Below are 16,582 nucleotides of genomic sequence, written 5' to 3'. Positions count from 1 at the left end.
GGCTAATGTAATCAATTCAAATACAAACATTCTGGAGTAGATCATCTGTGAGGAAGAGGATCTAGTCGTTTAACCAATTTATTGGAGTTCTTTGAGGGAGTTACACGTGCAGTGGATAAAGGTGCACTGGTGGATGTATTGTACTTAGATTTTTGGAAGGTATTTGATAAGGTACCACGTCAAAAAATAAAAGCTCAGGGTGTAGGGGGTAACACATTGGCATGGATAGAAGATTGGTTAGCTAACAGGAAACAGAGTAGGCATAAATGGGTCATTTTCTGGTTGGCAAGATGTAATGAGTGGTGTGCCACAGGGATCTGTGCTGGGGCCTCAACTTTTTACAATTTATATAAATGATTTAGATGAAGGGAGTGAAGGTATGGTTGCTAAATTTGCTGATGATACAAAGATAGGCAGGAAAGTAAGTTGTGAAGAGGATGAAAGGAGGCTGCAAAGGGATATAGCTAGGTTAAGTGAGTGGGCAAAGCTCTGGCAAATAGAGTATAATGTGGAAAAATGTGAAATTGCCCATTTTGACGGGAAGAATAAAAAAGAAGCATATTGTCTGAATGGTGAGAGATTGCAGGGCTCTGAGATGCAGAGAGATCTGGGTGTCCTAGTTCATGAATCACAAAAGGTTAGTATGCAGGTCCAGCACGTAATTAGGAAAGCTAATAAAATGTTATCGTTTATTGCAAAGGGAATTGAATACAAAAGCAGGGAGGTTATGTTTCAGCTATACAGGGCATTGGAAAGAACACATCTGGAGTACTGTGTACAGTATTATTCTCCTTATTTAAGTAATTTAGTTTAGTTTAGTTTCGAGATACAGCACTGAAACAGGTCCTTCGGCCCACCGAGTCTGTGCCGACCATCAACCACCCATTTATACTAATCCTACACTAATTCCATATTCCTACCACATCCCCACCTATCCCTATATATTTCCCTACCACCTACCTATACTAGGGGCAATTTATAATGGCCAATTAACCTATCAACCTGCAAGTCTTTGGCATGTGGGAGGAAACCGGAGCACCCGGAGGAAACCCACGCAGACACAGGGAGAACTTGCAAACTCCGCACAGGCAGTACCCAGAATCGAACCCGGGTCCCTGGAGCTGTGAGGCTGCAGTGCTAACCACTGCGCCACTGTGCCGCCCATAATGATGTAAATGCGTTGGAAGCAGTTCAGAGAAGGTTTACTAGACTAATACCTGGAATGGGCGGGCTGTCTTATGAGGAAAGATTGGACAGGCTAGACTTGTATCCGCTGGAATTTAGAAGAATAAGAGGCGACTTGATTGAAACATATAAAGATCCTGAGGGGTCTTGACAGGGTGGATGTGGAAAGGATGTTTCCCCTTGTGGGAGAATCTAGAACTAGAGGTCACTGTTAAAAATAAGGGGTCACCCATTTAAGACAGAGATGAGGAGAATTTTTTTTCTCTCAGAGTGTCGTGAGTCTTTGGAACTCTCTTTCTCAAAAGGCAGTGGAAGCAGAGACTTCAAATATTTTTAAGGCAGAGGTAGATAGATTCTTGATAAGCAAAGGGGTGGAAGGTTATCAGGGGTAGGCGGGAATGTGGATTAATCAGTTCAGTTGTGAACTTATTGAATGGCGGAGAAGGCTCAAGAGTCCGAATGGCCTACTCCTGCTCCTAACTCAATATGTTCGTATGTTCTTCCTATTGTTGACTTGTTCTATCGGCACCTATACTATTGCATCAGAGAATTTCAAGGCCCTACCGGAACTCATGTTTCCTGCTGCTCCAGAGTCCTTCTTGTCACTGTTTCCCATGGGGAAAAAAATCACATTGTCCATAAAGGTGCTGTTGAAGACCTTTAAGACGCCTGATTTCCCACGTCCCAGTTGGTAACTTGCCCTTTGGGAATGCAATTTGCACTGATTGCAGTTCACCGATTGCACTATAATTAGTGACTATGCCAGATCACTTGGCTGGCCACCATGCACACCTTGCCCACTGCCTGCTGAACACACAACACAAAAATCATCCCCTATAAGATATATATCCCAGCAGAATGCTTCCAGTTCACGAGTTCTTCTGATATTACTGCAGCATAACCAAGACACCCGAGGATGCAGGCCATCAGGTCCTGGGGACTTGTCAGCCTTTAGGTATAATAGTTTTCCCAGTACCTTTTCCCTGGTGATGGTGATAGTTTTAAGTTCCTCCCTCCCTTTCACCTCATGATTTTCAAGTATCTTTGGGAAGTTTTCTAAGTCTTCTACAATGAAGACAGACTCAAAATATGTGTTCAACACCATTTCCTTGTTTTCCATTATTAATTCCCCAGGCTCACACTCCAGCGGACCAAGACTCGCTTTAGTTACCCTTTTCCTTTTTACATACCTATAGAAACTCTTACTATCTGTATTTATATTTCTCGCTAGCTTTCTCTCATATTCTAATTTCTTCCTCTTTTTTTAGTCATCCTTTGCTGTTTCTTTAAATCTGTCCTATCTTTTTTTCAGCCGCGCAGACACGATGTGCTGAATGGCCTCCTTCTGTGCCGTAACTTTTCTATGATTCTATGATTCTTACGTGCCACTAATCTTCACAGAATGGTGCAGTGTTTCTTTCAATTTGATATTATCCTTAATTTCCTTATTTAGCCACGGATAATGCATCCTTCTCAAAGTGTCTTTCATACTGGGATAAATCTTTGCTGAGAATTATTAAACATCTCCTTAAAAGTCAGCCACTGCATCTCTACTTTCTTTCCTTTTAACCTAGTTTCCCTGGTTCACTTCAGCCAATAGAACATAGAACATAGAACAGTACAGCACAGTACAGGCCCTTCGGCCCACAATGTTGTGCCGAACCTTTAACCTACTCTAGGATCAAACTACCTACATACCCTTCATACTACTATGATCCATGTACCTATCCAAGAGTCGCTTAAATGTCCCTAATGTATCTGCTTCTACTACCACCGCTGGCAGTGCATTCCACGCACCCACCACTCTCTGTGTAAAGAACCTACCTCTGACATCTCCCCGAAACCTTCCTCCAATCACCTTAAAATTATGCCCCCTGGTGATAGCCCTTTCCACCCTGGGAAAAAGTCTCTGGCTATCCACTCTATCTATGCCTCTCATCATCTTGTACCCCTCTATCAAGTTACCTCTCATCCTTCTTCGCTCCAATGAGAAAAGCCCTAACTCCCTCAACCTTTCTTCGTAAGACATGCCCTCTAGTCTAGGCAGCCTCCTGGTAAATCTCCTCTGCACCCTCTCTAAAGCTTCCACATCCTTCCTATAATGATGCGACCAGAATTGAACACAGTATTCCAAGTGTGGTCTAACCAGGGCTTTATAGAGCTGCAGCATAACCTCGCGGCTCTTAAACTCAATCCCCCTGTTAATGAAAGCCAACACACCATACGCTTTCTTAACAACCCTATCAACTTGGGCGGCAACTTTGAGCGATCTATGGACATGGACCCCAAGATTCCTCTGTTCCTCCACACTACCAAGAATCCTGTCTTTAAGCCTGTATTCTGCATTCAAATTCGACCTTCCAAAATGAATCACTTCACACTTTTCCAGGTTGAACTCCATCTGCCACTTCTCAGCCCAGCTCTGCATCCTGTCAATGTCCCGTTGCAACCTACAACAGCCTTCCACACTATCCACAACTCCAGCAACCTTCGTGTCATCGGCAAACTTGCTAACCCAGCCTTCCACTTCCTCATCCAAGTCATTTATAAAAATCACAAAGAGCAGAGATCCCAGAACAGATCCTTGTGGAACACCACTGGTCACCGAGCTCCATGCTGAATACTTTCCATCTACTACCACCCTCTGACTTCTATGGGCCAGCCAATTCTGTATCCAGACAGCCAACTTTCCCTGTATCCCATGCCTCCTTACTTTCTGAATGAGTCTACCATGGGGAACCTTATCAAACGCCTTGCTAAAATCCATATACACCACATCCACTGCTCTTCCTTCATCAACATGTTTTGTCACATCTTCAAAGAATTCAATAAGGCTTGTGAGGCTTGACCTGTCCCTCACAAAGCCATGCTGACTGTCTCTAATCAAACTATGCTTTTCCAAATAATCATAAATCCTGTCTCTCAGAATCCTCTCCAATAATTTGCCCACTACCGACGTAAGACTGACTGGTCTATAATTCCCAGGGTTATCCCTATTCCCTTTCTTAAACAAGGGAATAACATTTGCGCCCTCCAATCATCTGGTACTACTCCAGTGGATAGTGAGGACACAAAGATCATCGCCAAAGGCACGGCAATCTCTTCCCTCACTTCCCGTAATATCCTTGGATATATCCCGTCTGGCCCCGGGGACTTATCTGTCCTCATGTCTTTCAAAATTTCCAGCACATCCTCCCTCTTAACATCAACCTGTTCGAGCATATCAGCCTGTTTCACGCTGTCCTCACAAACGACCAGGTCCCTCTCACTAGTGAATACTGTAGCAAAGTATTCATTTAGGACCTCCTCTACCTCCTCCGACTCCAGGCACAAGTTCCCTCCACTATCCCTGATCGGCCCTATCCTCACTCTGGCCATCCTCTTGTTCCTCACATAAGTGTAGAATGCCTTGGGATTTTCCTTAATCCTACCCACCAAGACTTTTTCATGTCCCCTTCTAGCTCTCCTAAGTCCATTCTTCAGTTCCTTCCTGGCTACCTTGTAACCCTCTAGAGCCCTGTCTGATCCTTGCTTCCTCAACCTTAAGTAAGCTTCCTTCTTCGTCTTGACTAGCTGTTCCACATCTCTTGTCATCCAAGGTTCCTTCACCCTACCATCCCTTCCTTGCCTCATCGGGACAAACCTATCCAGCAGTCGCAGCAAGTGCTCCCTAAACCACCTCCACATTTCTGTCGTGCATTTCCCTGAGAACATCTGTTCCCAATTTATGCTCCCCAGTTCCTGCCTAATAGCATTGTAATTTCCCCTCCCCCAATTAAATATTTTCCCATCCCGTCTGCTCCTTCATACCCTTATAATTACCTTTATTTAGGTTTACAACACTAATCTTAGACCCACACTTCTCACCTTCAAACTGAACGTGAAATTCTATCATGTTATGATCCCTGTCGCCTAAAGGTTCCTTTATTACGAGGTTATTGATTAATCCTGTCTCATTGCACTTTCCCAGGTCTAGAATAGCCAGCTGCCTAGTTTTCGCTACAACATATTGCTCCAAGAAATTGTCCCGTATATACTCGATGAACTCATTTTTCATGCTACCTTTGCCAATCTGATTCACCCAATCTACATGTAGATTGAAGTCACCCATGATTATTGTAATACCTATTTACATGCCCCATTTATTTTTTCCTATATACTCTGTCCTACAGTGTAACTACTGTTAGGTCCTATAAACTACTTCCACAAGTGACCTCTTACCTTTCCTATTTCTTATCACTACCCAAACTGATTCTACATCTTTCCCTTTTGAGCTAAGGTCATCTCTCACTACATACTAATGTCATCCTTAATTAACAGAGCTACACCACCACCTTTCCCTTGCTTCCTGTCTTTCTGAAATGTCAAATACCCTTCAATATTCAAGTTCCCGGCTTGGTCACCTTGCAACCATGTCTCTTTAATGGCTATCAGGCCAATGAAGTTTCACTAGATTGATTCCTGGGATGAGAGGTCTGTCCTATGAAGAGAGGCTGAGTAGAAAGGGCCTATATTCTATGGAACTTATAAGAATGAGATGTGATCTCATTAAAACGTATAAAATGCTTAGCAGACTTGACAGGGTAGATGCTGAGCGGCTGTTTCTCCTGACTGGAGAGTCTAGAATTTGAAGGCAGAGTCTCAGGATAACGGGTCAGTCATTTAGGACTGAATGAGAAGAAATCTCTTCACACACAAGGTTGTGAATCTTTGGAATTCTGTACCCCAGAGGGGTGTGGATGATTAGTTGATGAGTATATTCAAGACTGAGCTTGGTAGATCTTTTTGGCTCTAAGGGAATCAAGGGATATTGGGATAGCACAGAAAGTGGACTTAATGTAGAAGTTCAGTCATGATCTGACTGAATGGCGGAGTATGCTCAATGGACTTTATGGCCTACTCCTCCTCCTACTTCTTATGTTCTTATTGGCAGGTGGCACAATCAAGACTATGGCAGATGAAACCTCATGTAACAGGTCTATGTAATGGATATTGGCCCAGGTTTAGGATAATCAGTAGAGTGAGCAAAGTGTCAGAACTTTTTTTTTACTTTTTTACCTGAGAAAGGAGGATGACTTAAGAGAGAGGGAGGAAAATCACTTTTAATATCTTTATCTCAAAAACTGAAACTATTCATTCAGCTGCCTTCTTCACCCCAAACATCTGCACCTTGCATTTTATGACAAAAGTTAATTTTCCATAGCGGAGACAAAATCCCGGAACTCGCTACCTAACAGGATGACACAAGGTATGTTGTGAAGAGGACATAAGGAGGTTGCAGACCGATATAAACAGGTTGAGTGAGTGGGTGAGAAAGTGGTATCAATCGAGTAAACTTTCTCTGAACTGCCTCTAATGCATTTACATCCTTCTTTGAATAAGGAGACCAAAACTACACACAGTATTCGAGATGTGGTCTCAGTGCCCTGTACAACTGAAGCATAACATCCTTACTTTTATTTTCAATTCCTCTCGTACTAAAGGATAGCAGATGGAGTATAATGCGGGAAAATGTGAAGTTGTTCACTTTGGCAGGAAGAATAAAAAAGCAGAGAATTACTTAAATGGAGAACGACTGCAGAATTCCAAGGTACAGAGGGATCTAGGTGTTCTAGTGCAGAAGTCACAAAAAGTTAGTATGCAGGTACAACAAGTCATAAAGAAGGCTAATGGAATGCTATCCTTTAGTACGAGAGGAATTGAAAATAAAAGTAAGGATGCTATGCTTCAGTTATACAGGGCACTGGTGAGACCACATCTTGAATACTGTGTGCAGTTTTGGTCTCCTTATTTAAGAAAGGATTTAAATGCATTGGAGGCAGTTCAGAGGAGGTTTACTCGATTGATACCTAGAATAAGCGGGTTGTCTTATGAGGAAAAGGTTGGACAGACTGGGCTTATTTTCACTGGAGTTTAGAAGAGTGAAGGGAAACTTGATTGAAGTTTATAAGATCCTGAATAGTCTTGACAAGGTGGATGCGGAAAGGATGTTTCCTCTTGTGGGTGAGTCCATAACTAAGGGGCACTGTTTTAAAATTAGGGGTCATCCTTTTAGGACATTGATGAGGAGAAATTTTTTCTCTCAGAGGGTTGTGCAACTTTGGAACTCTCTGCCTCAGAAGGTGGTGGAGACGGGGTCATTGAATAATTTTAAGGCGGAGGTAGGTAGATTCTTGTTAGGCAAGGGAATCAAAGGTTATCGGGATAGATGGAAGTGTGGAATTCGAGACACAAACAGATCAGTCATGATCTTATTGAAAGGCAGAGCAGACTCGAGGGGCCGAATGGCCTACTTCTGCTCCTAATTCGTAAGTTCGCATGGTGGGAGCACCTTCAACACATGGACTACAGCAGTTCGAGAAGGAGGCTCATATCAGTTTCGCAGAGCAACTAGGGTTGGACAATAAATACCAGCCTTGCTATCAATGGCCACAAAAAAGTCTAACATTTCTAAAGTAATTGAGGAAATATTGAGGCCTCAGTTTTCCAAATACACAATGGTAGTGAGGAACCTTGCTTATGCAAGTGCACAGTGGAAAATTGTAGATGTATTGCCCATGATTTAAATTGTGCATCGTGTGCCTGCAATCTTTCAATATGCACTGATGGTGGGTGAGGTATCTCACTGCCAGCTTTACTGGACGATTTAGGTCATAATGCTAAATACTGCAGAATAAAATGAAAGTAAAGTCAATCCACATAAAATTATAAACCTACATATCGCTCATTGCGATTGGAAAATTTGTTAATTTTGTATTTAGTACAGATCCACTGATGTCCTAGGAGTTTTAAGAATGAATTGTACTGTGTTTCTAAATTATACAGTTACAAGATTCATTCAGACCATGCACAGCTGAAATACTTATATCTCAGACAGTAAGGCAGATAGTTGGGCTTTCACCTGGGGACTCACACTTCACAAATGAGCAAGGGCAAATGGTGGAGACAGGGACAGCAGTGGAGAGTCTGCATCAGAAGGTACATTCTGCTCCAAGCTCTGCTTATCTGGATGCAGATGCTGTACCTCGGGGGCCGTTGATAAAGAGGAGAATCAGTGAGCAGCAGCAATGTTCGATGCGCTGACAGGCTTTCAAAGTGAAGTGTGAGACCTCAGGTGAAAACCCAACTACGTGCCTTACTGGTCCTACCAAAGGGTGAGCATCTGAGCTATGTGCAGTCTGAATGAATTCCTCAGAAGGACTCAGCCCTCTAAGGACTCATCATCCGCCACGTCTGCTGACTCCTGCTGCACATGTGATGGCTCTGTGGGAGATAAAATGCATGAATTAGTCATGGCAAGGTAAGACTGTTGAACGTTATCACGATGAAGATGATCATATTTAATGATTCCAGAGAGATTGGAGGAGTCCACTTCAAGCATGAGAGGGAATGCTATCATAGAGTACTTTACAGCACAGAAGGAGATAATTCGGTCCATCAAGTCCATGCTGCTCTCCTCAGAGCTATTCAGTCAGTCCCACTCCCTGGCTTGATCCCCTTAGCCCTGCAGGTCTATTTCTCTCAGGTGGCCATCCAACTTCCTCTTGAAGTCAGTGATTGTCTTTGCTTCCACCATCCTTGTGGGTAGTGAGTTCCAGGTCATTACTACCCGCTGCTTAAAAAAGTGCTGCCTCATATTCCTTCTGTGTCCTTTGCCCAAAACTTTCAATCTGTGTCGCAGAGTCCTTGCACCATTTGTTAATGGGAACAATTTTTCCTTGTCTAACTTATCTATGCCTGTCATAATCTTGTACACCTCTATTAAATCTCTCCTCAATCGCCCTTTATTCTAATGAGAACAAAGCCAGCTTTTCCAACCTAACCTTGTAACTAAAATCCTCCTGGAACCATTCTGGTAAATCTCCTCTGCATCCTATCAAGGGCCCTCACATCCTTCCTGAAGTGTGGTGACCAGAACTGGATGCAATATTCCAGTTGGGGCCTAACCAGTGCTTTATAAAGGTTCAGCATAACTTCCCTGCTTTTGTCCTCTATGCCTCTATTTATGAAGCCCAAGACCCCATGCTTTACGAACCACTCTCTCAATAGCCACTCTCTCAATACATCCTGCCACCTTCAAAGATCAATGCACATGCATCCCAGGTCCCTCTGTTCCTGCATACTCTTTAGAACTGTGCCATTAAGTATATATTGCCTCAACCTATTCCTTCTGTCAAAATGCATCACCTCACACTTGTCAGTATTAAACTCCATCTGCCACCTGTTTGCCCACTCTGCTAGTCTATCTATGTTTTGCTGCAGGCAGTTTATATCATCCTCACTGTTTGCCGCACCTCCAAGTTTGGTGTCATCAGCATTTACTCCGTATTCCAAGATCCAAGCCATTTATAATCTCAATCTTCTGAAAACTATCCCAATTATATTGTGGGGTGGATCATAAAGCACCTAAAACAGAAAAGGTTTGAGCATGTGCAATTGCTTTAAGTTGCAACAATTTCTGTACATCATATTTACCTCATGGTTAGGGAGGTATACACAGACAAGCAATTCAGTGCCATTCACTGGCATGTACTAGTGGGCTGACCTGCCAAACCCATATCCTCTCCATCACAAACAGCTTACATCCACAGTGGCGCAGTGGTTAGCACTGCAGCCTCACAGCTCCAGGGACCCGGGTTCAATTCTGGGTACTGCCTGTGTGGAGTTTGCAAGTTCTCCCTGTGTCTGCGTGGGTTTTCTCCGGGTGCTCCGGTTTCCTCCCACAAGCCAAAAGACTTGCAGGTTGATAGGTAAATTGGCCATTATAAATTGTCACTAGTATAGGTAGGTGGTAGGGAAATATAGGGACAGGTGGGGATGTTTGGTAGGAATATGGGATTAGTGTAGGATTAGTATAAATGGGTGGTTGATGGTCGGCACAGACTCGGTGGGCCGAAGGGCCTGTTTCAGTGCTGTATCTCTAATCTAATCTAATCTAAACTCTGTGATATCAGGGCCGCAATGATCTTCATCAAAGTCTTCTTCAGTAGTAGCAGTGAAGTATGGCTGGACCATGAGAAGTTTGATGGCGAAAGGGGTCATAGAAGTGTTTCATCACTCAAAGTGCCTCTCCACCTCTCACCTACAGCTCACCTCCCAGTCAGTAGCCCACATATTGGGCTGGATTTTATCGTTGGCGAGCTCAAACAATGGCGGCCTGCATGCACGGGCCGCACGCCAAAGAGCCACTGCAAACTTAAGCGCAGTAGTTCATTTAAACAGCTGGGGATGGCCCGCCCCCACCCCCCAATCTCAGGGAGAGGATGGGCTGTTCGTCCTCAGCAATGGCGTCAGCTGCCTGTGCACAAGCGCTGGCGCCAATTTTAAAGGGTACCCAGCCCTGCTACCTAATTTAAATTTTTTAACATATACCCTCCAAAATTAAATAAATAAATTTCTTATGCCCCTTTCCCATCTCCCAAAATGATTACATTAACTATTTGCCTTTCCCCCCTCCCACAAAACATTTACCTTTGACATCTGACCATTCCCCACACCGCACCCCCCCCCCCAAACTGCACAAAGTTTGAAGTTCAATCCTTCCCACCATCTTGTGCATTTGTCCCCACTCCCCCCCCCCCACTCCGCCAGACTGAAAATCTTACCTTCTCCCCCTTCCTCACCAGTGTCATGTCGCCTTTCCCTGGACGGGGAATTGAAGGTGCAGGAGTGCCGGTCACTGCGCCGAAGATCATGGCGGGCCCTCAAGATTGGAGGTAAATCTATGTAAATTTATTCATTTGAATATTTTAATTGAGGTCCCGTTGCCCAGCGGCGGGCGGGCCACCAAGGAGCCTTGCCGCCATCGGATAGGGCGGGCACTCCTGGTGTCGAGATCCGTGGCAGGCCTCATCCGGACCGATCTTCAGGGAACCACCTTCCCCTGCCACAGATCACAACATCAAGGGCTTGATAAAATCCAGCCCATTGTCTTGTCTTCCAATAGCCAATGCTGCACCCGCATAGATGCAGGTGGCGCAATCTTTGGCGGGGCCCTCAAAATACAGAGGATGTTGACGAAGAACACCTCAGCAGTCACAGCAGGGATCTGAGCAGCCTGCCTCTACCTCTGCTGAAGCCACATAGGTTGCACCATGTATGAGTAGAAAAAGGACGGATAAAGATTTGTAATTGCACAAGGGTATGCACATGGATGTCTGAGCAAATGTTATTTTAAGAAAGTTGTTTTCTTTATTTACATCACATAAGTGCTATTCTTCACCATTTTACCATATTGTTGATTCTTGGGTGCTGACAGTAAGTGGACTTCTAAGTTGTTTGATGATGAATGTGAGGACATGAATTGATAGAGATAAATGGACGTTCAAGGGGTGGCGTTGGTTTGTTACAGGACTGTTTTGCACCAATGTGAGGGGAGCAGGAAGAATGGCGTTTGCATTTCCTTGTCCACTGGTGATGCCTGAGTGAAAGTTGAGGGCAATGGTGACTTTGACAGCCACTGGTAACACATGGCCACCAGGTCCAGTGGGGAGCAGGTCTTCTTCTAGGAGGCTGCAGATATCTGTCATCTCCTGATGTGACATCCTGAGCCTCCTGAGACACTGATGTTCAGATATGTCAAGAAACTCAGCCTCTGCCTATGTCTATCGATGTGCACTGATGTCTATCTGGCACTTTATGTTGACTTGATGTTCTCCTTCTGCAGTTATCATTCCAACAATCACAAACTATTTATCACCTATTGACCTGTTGAAGCAACCTGTTGTATGTTGTATAGTAATTCGTCAGAATCTTCTGCTGATATCTCTCCAGTGGCCATCTGTACCTGCTTATTGTGCTTCCTTCTAGCCAAACACTTGCGTGCAAAATGATTCAGCTTCTTGCAGTGAGAACATTGCTCTCCTCACACTGGACATGTCTTCTTTTCCTGTGCATGATGTCCTCCGCAGTATTTGCATCCTGCCTTTGTCCGTGGTCTTGGTGCCCTTTCAGCCTGGAATGTCTATCAGCATAATTCAAGGCCTGGTCTGTTCTGCCATGAATATGCTTTAGCTGCTGATTTACAACCTCAGCACTTCTGCACACATCGATTGCTTACCTGAGAGTCAGTTTCTCCTCTGTCAGTAGACGTGCACTCACAGCGGGATCGCTTATGCCTAATACAATCCTGTCTTTAATTAGATCATCTTTTAGTTTTGCAAATTCACAGGATTCTGCGAGCTGTGTTAATGCAGTCACATATTGATCAATGCACTCTTTTTCACCTTGGGCCCTAATATTGAACACATACTGTTCATAGGTTACATTCATTTGGGGTTCAAAGCATGCCTTCAAGGCTTTCAAAATTTCTGCTGTCCATTTTTTTTGTTCTTCAGAGAGGTTTAGAGTGGAATACACTTTGTAACAGTCTCTCCACAACAGTGATAAATGTGTAGCTACTCACAGCCGCTCTGGTTTTGTAATTAAATCTGTTGCAATGCATAATTTTGCCATTGTGAGTGGAAAAACTACCAGTTTTGCTTCATGTCACCTTTCATTTCGACTGGCGCAGGCAGAGGAAACTTTGCAGCCATTGGCTTATCCTGTGCTTATCCTGTGCTTTCAGCTGTTTCTTTGTTCCTTTTCTGTGGCTTCCTGTGGCTTTTAGCAGCTTTTTGCAGGTGCGACCATTCCTGTGGCCTTGGTTCTGTCGCTGTACTTCTTCACCACTCAATCTCAGCTCCACTCTGATACCATGTTACGAGCTCAAAGGACACTAACCGTAATGGCTGCCTCTAGTCAGAGCCTCATGGTAGAGATCACATGACTGCGGCAAGCCAGGAGGCACATTGGTACAGATTGCATTTCTATCTGCAATGCTGGGCCCCCACTTGCCAAGAATGAGGCATATTAATTTCGCCATATGGACATTAAATTTCAAATTTTTGCTGGGAAGAAAAGACGGCCTGTTACAAGGGCTGCCAGACTTGGATGGAGGACGTTTGCATACCAATAGGGACAAGAGAGGTTACTTCCCTTATCCATTTATCCTAAAATGGACTTTGATCACGAGGTATTGTGTGCAAGAGGTGCATTCCTGAGATTGCAAAGGTGATACAATCCACAAACTGGTTAAACCAGCTGGTCACATGACTAACTGGCTGGTCCAGGTTTTTTTGAACAGGCCACAGAGGTTTTGAACTCAGAAAAGACTGTTTGCTCCTGGAGTGAGAAGACCTCTCCTGTTTGCTCCCATCTCTTTCTCACAAGCCTCTGGACCCACTGTGGACACATGAACTTCAAGATAGAAAAGTTTCCTGCATCGAACAAGGTTTAAGAAGAATACTGGGTCCCAACGTAAAGCAAGATCTACCTACAATCAAGGACTTTACAGTGAGCTCGAAAAACAATAATTAACCAAAACTATCTTCAGATATTGCCTCAAACTTTTCCATTTTATTTCTTCTGCACTTTTCTGTCTCTATCTGCATGTGTGTATCGCGTATGCATGCTAGTGTGGCCGCGTCACGTATCTGTAGGCGTTAACCAAATTAGAGTTGAAATTGAATAAAGGTCAGCCTTTTTTCTTTAAAGCTAAGAAAACCCATTTGGCTAGTTTCTTTGCCTTATAATTAGAAGCTAGTGAACAAGGATTCACTAAGGGGGAGTTTAAAAAAATGGTGTGTTAAAAATTAAACCCTGTTACGGTGAGACCAGGTGAAGGCTGAGAGAGAACCCTAGACCCCTTTCTCACCAGGTCATAACATATCCCAAACATTGACCAACTAAAATACATTAATTGGCAACCCACCTCTCGAGAGGACTGTGGACACTCAGCTAAGCACGCTTGAGTTAAATAGGGAGGTCAGTGGGTTGAAGCTGGCTTCCTGACGCACTGACATTTTCCTTAGTATTAAGCCCCCACCTGCACTCAAACTCATATGTTCTTCTAGATTAACATTCAGTCCATTGTCCTCTGCTAAGTTTTCTTGAAAGTTTAATTACCAGGTCATCAAGTAGAGGAGAATCTAATGAAACAATCCGAGAAGCAAGATGTATTTATTACATCAATAAGAATGAGCTCCCCTTTTAATCGGACAGGGCTCCATTTTCCACTTATACAATTAAGGCCGCAATGATTTAATTATGCCCCTGTTGAGACTGCTGCTTCAGATGTATTATGTTTCTCATAAATTTAATAACTAAGAGAAAAACACCAACACTGTGCCGTAAAAAGATCTGTCCTGCAGCAAATGTACCATCTACTGAGAAGCAGAAACTTTTCCCAGTGACCGTCATGAATGCAGCAATAAAGTTTTGAGAGAGATTGTATTTGGCTGGTCCAGCCCTATACTTACATAAATCTTTCCCATTGAAGCATTAAAGTACCCTTCTTCTTAACATTTCTATTGTTATATTAGTTTGAGAAAATACATTTCAGCAGCTGGTTAATTCCTTAATTTATTTTTATTATGATGTTCATTGAGTTGGGTGTGCCAGTGAAATACATGCCTTTCAATTAATTCATGAAATCCTATGGAGCAAATTTAATGGAATGCCAAGAAAAAGTTACTTTGTTCAGACGAAGCTCATCAGAAACTGTAGCTCTCGGCATCATCCCAAAATAGCAAAACAAATAATTGATCCAGATGAAAAGTTACTGATTATTAGCAAGTGTAGAAAAATAATTTCCAATGCAGGGAGAGGTGAACATCTCAGCTTCGAGTGCTTCAAGGTCAGGGTAGTTTTTCCATTGCAGCAGGTGTGTGTGTAGAGAGGGGGGCAGGGGATTGGGTGGATGTGGGTGTGTGTATGTGTGATCAAGTACATATGTTCTGCAGTACAAGGGTAGTTGTAAATGAATATCAGACCAATTGGTGAGAGTTCAAATTTCCCGGAGGTGTTGGAATGTCTATAAAAATCACCGGCACTTTTTAATTCTTTAGACTTATTTGTTCCTTTTCTTTTCACTCTCTTTCTAATTGCAGTTTGTTGGCACAGGGGGAAATCTCAGACATGCTGAATGAACTGGTTCAAACACATGTGGCGACTAGCTGCACCTCTCTCATAAATGGCAGCTCTGCCTGCACCATCGCAATCTGGTCAACTACCTTTGTACTCCTTCCAGTAAGGAAGCCAAAAAATATGTGCAGCAAGTCAGTGCCATTAATCATTTTAACAACATATACTAAGGGGCGGTGGGAGCTAGTGTCAAATGTGAAAAGCTGTAGGCAACTTGTTTAAGTTAAGTTTTTTCACTGAAATGCTGCATTTATTATTGCTAAAGATCCAACAGAGATCCCTTTTGGGTACTGTTGGTTGTTTCTCCCCTTCCGAAGAGAAATAGAATTACCACATAATGGAATAATAAGCTACGAAAGTAACTTAATTATTCCATAATGCTGCTTCAGAAGCTAATGATGTCACCAGGTGTGTGGTAGTCATATTGACATCTGTTACGACCAGATGAGAAAGGTATCTAGGGGTCTTTCTCAGCCTTCACCTGGTCTTATTGTAAAACGGTTTTGTTTTTTAAACACACTGTGTTTTGAGTTCCCCTTTGGTGAATCCTTGTTCATCGCTTTCCAATTATAAGGCAAAGAAATGAGCACAAACAGACTTTCTTAGGTTTAAAGAGAAAAAGTGAAATTTATTAAAACTTAAACTCTATTTCGGCTAATGCCTACGGATACAAGCTGCGCCCCACGCTAGCATGCAAACGCAATCAGCACATGCAAATAGAGACAGAAAAGAGCAGAAGAAAAGATAAGTAAAGAGGTTTGAGACAATCTTTGAAGAGGGATTTTCGTTACTGTGCTTCGAGCTCGCTGTAGTACTTGCTTGTAAGTAGATCTTGCTTTTCGTTGGGGCCCAGTATTCTTTTTAAACCTTGTTCAATGTAGGAGACTTTTCTCTCTTGGGGTTCATATGTCTTCAATGGATTCCAAAGCTGGTGAGAATGAGATGGGAGCAGACAGGAGAGAGATGTTCTCAGTCCAGGAGCCAAGAGCTTTCTCAGTTCCAACAATGTTTCTCCAATTTAAAACTCCCCTAGTTGGCCGGCAGGTCATCACATGACCGACTAGTTTGACCAGGTCTCCTTTGTGTATTGGGGAGCAGGGACTGGTTCCTTTGTTCCAACACTGTCTGCTAGTATGCAAAAAATGTCTTTCCAGTCAGGGGCTTGGCAACCCCTTGTAATAGGCTTTCTTTTCATCCCAGCAACAATTTTAAAATTTAATGTCCATGTGGCAAAATATATGTGCCTCATTCTTGACAGGTGGGGGCCTGCGTGACACTATGGGAAAAAAAGCGCTGCATTTTATTAAAAGGTTTGAGAGAACTATAAATACAGAAAGAAAAACCATGCAATTTTCGCATTCATTTCCATTTATTCTTTACGCTTAAAGTTTACTAAAATTGTCTTCTCTGGGTGCCAGTGCTGCTTTAATTTCCC

The sequence above is a fragment of the Heterodontus francisci genome, chromosome 2, assembly GCF_036365525.1.
Source record: "Heterodontus francisci isolate sHetFra1 chromosome 2, sHetFra1.hap1, whole genome shotgun sequence".
In the NCBI taxonomy this organism is placed as follows: domain Eukaryota; kingdom Metazoa; phylum Chordata; class Chondrichthyes; order Heterodontiformes; family Heterodontidae; genus Heterodontus; species Heterodontus francisci.
This window is presented reverse-complemented; position numbering follows the sequence as displayed.